At 37.0% G+C, this 7,530-nt stretch overlaps 1 pseudogene; it reads left to right on the forward strand.

The window, feature by feature from the left end:
• The first annotated feature begins 5,486 nt into the window (after positions 1 to 5,486).
• On the forward strand, positions 5,487 to 5,605 carry LOC120613773 (uncharacterized; annotated as a pseudogene).
• Positions 5,606 to 7,530: the final 1,925 nt, after the last annotated feature.

Raw genomic sequence — 7,530 nt, forward strand, 5'->3', positions numbered from 1 at the left:
AGTTCCACTAGGTCACAGACAACTAGGCTCCTAGTCCAAGGTTGGAAGTTTGTCAACTAGGCTGGAGGCAAATATTGCTTTACCGAGCTCCTGAACTGCTACTTTGTGTCAGAGTACAGGACTGAAAACCATGTCAGAGCTACTTTGATTCTAAGGGAGAGTCCTATTGCAGTCTTCTAATCCCCGCCTGTCCCTCAAAGAGAATAATAATTACTTCTACTATTATTACTACAATAATAACATATCTAAAATTATAAGATTTCACATGTGCTACTCTCTTCTTTTGTTCTCACCATAATCCTACGTAGGAGTTATTATTATCCCCATTTTCTGAAGAGAAACCTTGAGGCTGAGAAATTAAATGGGTTCACCGGAAGATATTCAAGCTCTGCATGGATGTCATTAACATCAAGTGCTTCTGTGGAACTGGCTCCTGCTGATGACTGTTCCCAGTCTTCTAGGGGACTATATTAAGCTCTGATGCCTCCTTGGCTGAAGCACAGACTCCAACCCTCAGAGTAGTTGCAAAATAGGCTGAGAATATGCAAGAGGGACGAGCTCACATAAATCAGCCTTAGTACTCAATTAAAAGTCAGGACCATTATGTGGAAAGAAGGTCTTTAACGCATATGCACCACCCTCATCACAGGGTTCAACTCCCATGAGGCCTGTAGGTCTGTTTTCTTAAAAAGTCACAGCTAATTCCTGCTCCTTAGAACCACAGCTAATTCTTGACAACGTCATTGAGAGAAACCTCTCAGCAATAGTAATAATAATAGCTAACATTAAGTGCTTAACTATGTGCCCCAGGTATGTATTATTTTTTTCAATACCAAACCTAAGGTAATCTTATCAGTCTCCTTTTCTAGATGAAGAAACCACAGCAGAGAGAGGGTAAGGAACTTATGAAAGGTCATTCTGTAAGTGTTGCAGAATCAGGAAGCTCGCCTGTGGGAAGTCTGATGCTCCGCCCCAGTTGAAACTCTATTATTTCTCCTCCCGGCCCACTTATCTCCCGGATCTCCCTGGCAGCTACACCCTGTAAAGTGTAGCACTGCACAGACTTCACCTTAAAGGCAGGGAAGAAAACACACACGCACATTAGAGCACATTTTGTCTTTCTGGAAACTGAATTTCCTAGATAAGCCCTGTGCAATGCAGTATAAAGCAAATGCAATGGTCAGGAACTTCGGAAGCAAGAAGCTCATGAAAAACTGCTAGGCAAAAAACACCAGCAAACAGTAAGACTCAAATGAGACAATAATGTAATAAGTCGTGGCCTAGTGGAAGAAGGGGGAATTTTATTTGCATCACCCACAATATGAGAATATTTTACCCTAGAAAAGTGCAAGAATTAACTTCCAAGTGTGCAAACTCCGAACTCTTTGAGGAGAGCTGGTCTCACGAATTAAGGTATTGAAAGCGCAAAAATGACGAACTTCGTCTATAAGCTTTGTTTTGCAGCTCGACCACCTAAAAATATAGTAGACAGTGCTTTAGGTGTTCTCCCGGAGATCGCGGTACCATTTTTATGTGCCTTAGTTTCCACAGCAGTGAAGGAATAGCTGCCTAGTGACCTCTATAGTGAAATAGGGGAGCAATTTGGTCTCCCTTCATCAAGACGTGTTACTCTTTCTTACCACCTCAGTATTTATTAGGTAATTAACATAATGGGTCCCAGAGAGGCACCAGGCTTCTGCTAAGGTAAGATCAAATAAAATTGTAAGTATATTCTTAATCTATAAGTATATAATATATAGTATACTCTAATAAGTATATAACATACAATATATGTATAAGTATTAGTAATATATAAGTATACAATATAATCTAATAATCATAGGGTCTTTTTATTAATATGGGGTTATAATTCTGTTTTATATTGTTAAAACATTTTTACCTTCTTGACTTCACATATGCTATCAAATGTTATAGAACCATATCATTTCAATCTTGAATGTATATTATATTGTATTCAACTCAGACATCAATCTCTTTTTTAAAATAGGAGGTTATTTTTTCCTTTTATGGCATACCTGTCATGTGGCCTGACAGCCCTACTGATGGGAAACTCACTACCTTGAGAAGAATAGTTCATCTTTGAACAATTACTTTTTTCAATAGCTAAAGTATGCCTAGTCATTTCAACCTGTTAGCCTCAATTTTATTCTTGTGGGAGACGTGTGCATATTAGGTCCTTCTTTCCTCTGATGTCAAAAGTAGTTATCATTTTACTTTCCAATTTCTTTGCTGTCCCTAAAAAAATACCTTTTTTCCTATCTCGTTCCCTCAAATCTCTCCAGCACCTAGCATGGTGTATGGCACATGAGAGGTGATTAAAATATTTATTAATAAAGTAATGACTAGATGACTCCTGGTCACAAGTACCTGATGTCATTTGTCTACGGTCATCCAAAAAAACAAAAAACGAAAAACACTAGAATTAAAACAAATATTCACGGATTTGATCCGAATTAAGCAGAAAAAAAACAAAAACTATCACTATCACTCCTGGAAAATTATGGTATTAATTGATTTGTATATTAAATGCTAAGTTAAATGCTAAAAGGTAGGGCTGGCAGAAAGTATGGAGCTTGCTGATAGCCTTAAAGAAACTCAAAAGCCTTTGCATCTACTTTCTCCAGAGCAAGATCCGTTTCTGGCAAGTGAGTTGAGCTGGGCGAGACTTCCTCTGCTTTGTCTCTGTCTCTCCTAACTCCCATCCCCCACAGATACAAGCCCTAAAGCACCTGGGAGCACTGGAGCCAGATATTTAACCCCGGAATGCTTTTTCATTCCAAACTCCAACAATCATTGCCCCCTTAGCAAGTGAGTTTCTCTTCTGATGACTAGGCAGCTCAAAAGGGGATAAAAATATTGTGAACATCTGACCTCACAGATTAGATATGGATAAGAATTAGCCCAATCTTCTAGGGTCAGATAAAGCATTTTTCAACATCTGTTCAGTGACCCAGTAATTATACTAAGTATCTTGGGCAAGTCAAGAGAAGCCCCAACATTGATTCTTTCTTTAAAGTTATAACCATAGAATAAGTCAACATACATATATTTATTACAAAGGCAGCTTATAACAAGATATTAAGAAATCTAATGCAATGCCAGGGATACAAATATGTTTATTTATTTAAGAAATGTTTATAGCGTGACGATGAGGTGTAATGATTAAAGCAGAAGAGGCACTAGGCAAAGATGTCAAAATAGCAGACTCTGGAGTCCGACAGCCTGGATATAAAGCCAGTGTTAATTAGGTGATCATGGCCAACTTACTTAACTCACAGTACTTCAGTTTTCTATGTAACAGAGATTAGAGTAGTTCTTACTTTGTTGGATTGTTATAAGGATTAAATTAATGTATTAATGTAAAATGCCTAAGATAAGGAAAGCACATAATAAAAATTAGCTATTATTATTAGAAACTGAAGATGAAAAAGGCCCAAGTTCCCAATGAGTTGATAATACTGTTTTTGGGTGAGGAGTATTACCCTGGAAAGTTCTATGGGGAAGATGAAACAAGTAGAAATAAGGGTGAGACTCATCTGAATTCAATAAACTTATCTCTGGGTTTACAGAGAGCTGGAAAAGGAAAAAGAAAGGTCTCTAGGCAAAGGAAGTAACGGTATATTGGAAGAAACAAAAATGTGCATGAATAGTAATACTCAAGGTGTCATATCATGTGAACTATAATAGATATAATAAATATAATAAATATAAGAACATAGAGAAAGAACATATTAATTCTTAGACTGTAAACCACTGGAGTCTGGAGCCACTTAATGAATTTTGCCTTGCTCATCTTACAGAGTCTACTATAGTGCTTTATGCATAGCAGTTGCCAAATAAATTATTATTCATTTGTATTGAATTCTAATATGGAATAGCTGTGAAGGCATTATCAAATCCATCATTTGAGCAGTAAGACAGTGGCTAAAAACTTGGGTTCTGGGCCCAGGTCTTGGTGAGAACTTGGGCTTTCTCGCTCCTTTAGTTTTCCTCATCTGCAAAATGCAGGTGAGGATAGTAACCATTTCATAGAGCTGTTATGAGAATTAAATGAACTAGTCCACATAAATTGGTAACTGGCATATAGTTAATAATCAATGATTGGCAGCTATCATTGTTATAACTTGAAAGGACTTAGAAGAATGAATTGAAACTGTTAGAGTAACTATTCTCATTAAAGAGAAGTTTGTAAATAGAGAATACAGTGAGAGGATGAGGAGAAAAGGGGTAGTAGAGGAGAAGGTACCAAGAGATATTCTACAATGGCATTTGGGACCCAATCGAGGAGACTTTCAAAAGCTGAAGATTTGCATATTTTTCTGCCAGCAAAATGGAGTCGTGGTGATTAAATTAAATTAAGGATATTCATGGTAAGGGTCGTGCTTTAGGAAAACTAATCAAACCTGCACAAGTAGAAAGCAGGTCAGCTATGGCACTGCCCATGCAGGAGCTACTGTGGTTTGAGCAATGCGGTGGCCCTAGGCATGAAAAGAAGGATATAGATATTAAAGACATTACAAAGGTGAAATTAAAGGAATTTGATGACTGACTGGATGTGCGGCAAGGCACTCCCAGCATGAGATATGTATATGCTATCAAAAATTGGCTTTCTAGGCTTTAAGTTCCTCAAGGACATGAATTCCCAGAGTCAAAACCTGATGCTAAAATAAAAAGGAGCCCAAAGAGGAGGATGAGGAGAATGATAATTCATGAGATAACAACTGAGAATCTTGCCTGATGGTGAGTGATCAAGAAAGAAAACATTTTAGTACATCAAGGATTAATTTCACTGGGTTTGAATGATGTTTTAGGTCCGTGATTTTCTTGGCACTATACACATCCTTGTGGGAAAATTTGAAACTGACCACAATGTCTCTGTTAAATATTTTGCCTTGAGATCGGACCCTTTAGGTCATTGAGGGGGAGGAGTTTCCATTAGCTAACTGATAAGAAATAAAATAGCTATAACAATGAGATACCACCTCACACCCATCAGGATGAACACTATTAAAAAAATCAGAAAATAACAAGTGTTGGTGAGGATATGAAGGAATTAGAACTCTTATGCACTGTTGATGAGAATGTAAAATGGTGCAGCCATATGGAAAAAAGTATGGAGGTTCCTCAAAAAATCTAAAATAGAATAACCATATGATCCAGCAATCCCACTTCTGGATATATATCCAAAAGAATCAAGCAGGATATCAAAGAGAAAGTTTCCCAACCACTTTCACTGCAGCATTATTCACAATAGCTAAAAGATGAAAGGAGCCCCATATCCATCAATTGATAAAGACAATGTGGCATATACATAAAATGGACTATTATTCAGCCTTGAAAAAGAAAGAAAATCCTGTCACATGCTATAAACAAGATCATATGGATGAAGAAGCAAGGTCACCCTGATGAACCTTGAAGATATTATTCTAAGTAAAATAAGCCAGTCACAGAAAGATCAATAATAAGTCTGCAGCTGTGCCACCCTGAACACCCCCGATCTCGTCTGATCGCGGAAGCTAAGCAGGATCGGGCTTGGTTAGTACTTGGATGGGAGACCACCTAGGAAGACTGGGTGCTGTAGGCAAAAAAAAAATCAGTAATATAAGACCACACTTATATGAGGACTCTAAAGTAATCAAACTCACAGAATTAGAAAGTAGAATGGTGGTTGTCAGAGGCTTCGAAAAGGGAGAAATGAGAATTTTTGTTGAATAGATACAGAGTTTTAGTTTTGCAACATGACAAACTTCCAGAGATCTGTTGCCCAACAATGTGAATACACTTAACACTACTGAACTGTACACTTCAAAATGGCTGAGTTGCAAATGTTATGTTATGAGGTTTTTTACCACAATTTTAAATTTTTTAAGTAGTTAGAACAGCTAATAATGGCTAACAATTAGTATGTGCCAGACACAATTCTAAATATTTTACAAATTCTCAGTACTTTACAAATATTTACTCATCTTAATCCTTAGAAAAATCATAAAAAGCATGCCATTATCATCACTGCATCCAATTTATAGATAAGGAAAATGAGGCACAAAGAATTTAAATAACTTGCCCAAAGTTACAGAGCTAGTAACAGGTAGAAAGAGGATTCAATCCAGCAAAATGACTCAGAGTCAATCGCCATCTTTTCTCTATACAGATTCATCGCTACTCATCACCTAGGCGTCAAGGGTAATTACTCTGATAGTTTAAGATTAATCTCTTCTTTGTATCTCTTCCCCAATTGTATTGAAAGCTTCAGAGAGCAGAAGTCAGACTTATACAACTTATGACGTTATGTTCCCTAACAGCACCTAGCTAGGTGCTTTGCCCACTATTCTTGAACCAAATTATCTCATACATTTTTTAAAAAGGCATTGAAACTCAACAGAATCCCATCCATGTAGGATTCGAACCAAGAGATTTCATCCACTCTTCTTACTGGCCTATTTCTAAATAGTTGTTCCTTCATTATCACCAGATTGGGGTAGGTACCACTGTGAGAGTTTGGAGAAAGTAAATAGAAGAAACTTCAGCTTTTCTTATCACATTTTGAATTGCATAGGGAAACATCAGAAAAAGGTTCAAATGTCTTTTGCTGACCTCTTCAAGAGATTTAATAAAAATGTACTATGGAATCTTTTTGACCACTATTTTTCTTACAAAGGAGCTTTCTTCCATTAACTACCCAACATTCATTTACATAAAGCTAAAAGGAGGTTAAAGGATGGAAGAACCTATTATTAAATTTGATAAATCCCTAAGACAATCTGAAACAAAGTCACAAAATCTTTTATATGCACAATTTCTTTTCCCTTTGATCACTGAAATTTCCTCCAGCGGTATTGCCTCTTACCTTTTCCTTTAAAATAGCATATTAAGAGAATCTTTCTTAAGAACATAAGTATCATGGTTCTCTTAAGAAGATCCTGAAATGGTGGCTCCTCCAACAGTGCTACAGTCTCATTGACCACCCAGTCTGTCCCCCTACTCTATTCCTTAGAGAATTATGCCTCCGCCACGCCATCATCACTACCATTAGCAAAATGATTCTTTTGAACCAACATTTAATTGAGTGAATATTAAGTGCCAGAAAATGTACTAGGAATACAAAGTCGGGTGGACACAGCCAGCAAGACTCACACAATCTAGTGGCGGTCGGGGAGGCATGGAAAAGTTGCAGAATATAGTCTCGGGGTAAATTAATTCTTAGCATCAATTCTAACCATTCGTGCAGACTTTCTGGTTAACAATCCAACTTTCTCCCTACTTTAATATCTCCTGGAGGTCATTCACTTAATATACATTTATAGATTGTCTGTTCTGTGCAAAATTCTTTACTATTCCAGGGGCTCAAAGCTATGGATACAAATAAATGAAGTATAAGATTAATGAAGTAATAAAGTAATACAACAAGAACCTTAAGAGAAGTACAAAATATTCTAGTGATCCAGAGGAGATAGAGATTACTTTCAACTACTGGTAGGCATTAAGTCAACAGTCGTTGAGCAACTCAAT

The sequence above is a fragment of the Pteropus medius genome, unplaced genomic scaffold (genome assembly GCF_902729225.1).
Source record: "Pteropus medius unplaced genomic scaffold, Ma_sr-lr_union100, whole genome shotgun sequence".
Classification (NCBI taxonomy): Eukaryota; Metazoa; Chordata; class Mammalia; order Chiroptera; family Pteropodidae; genus Pteropus; species Pteropus medius.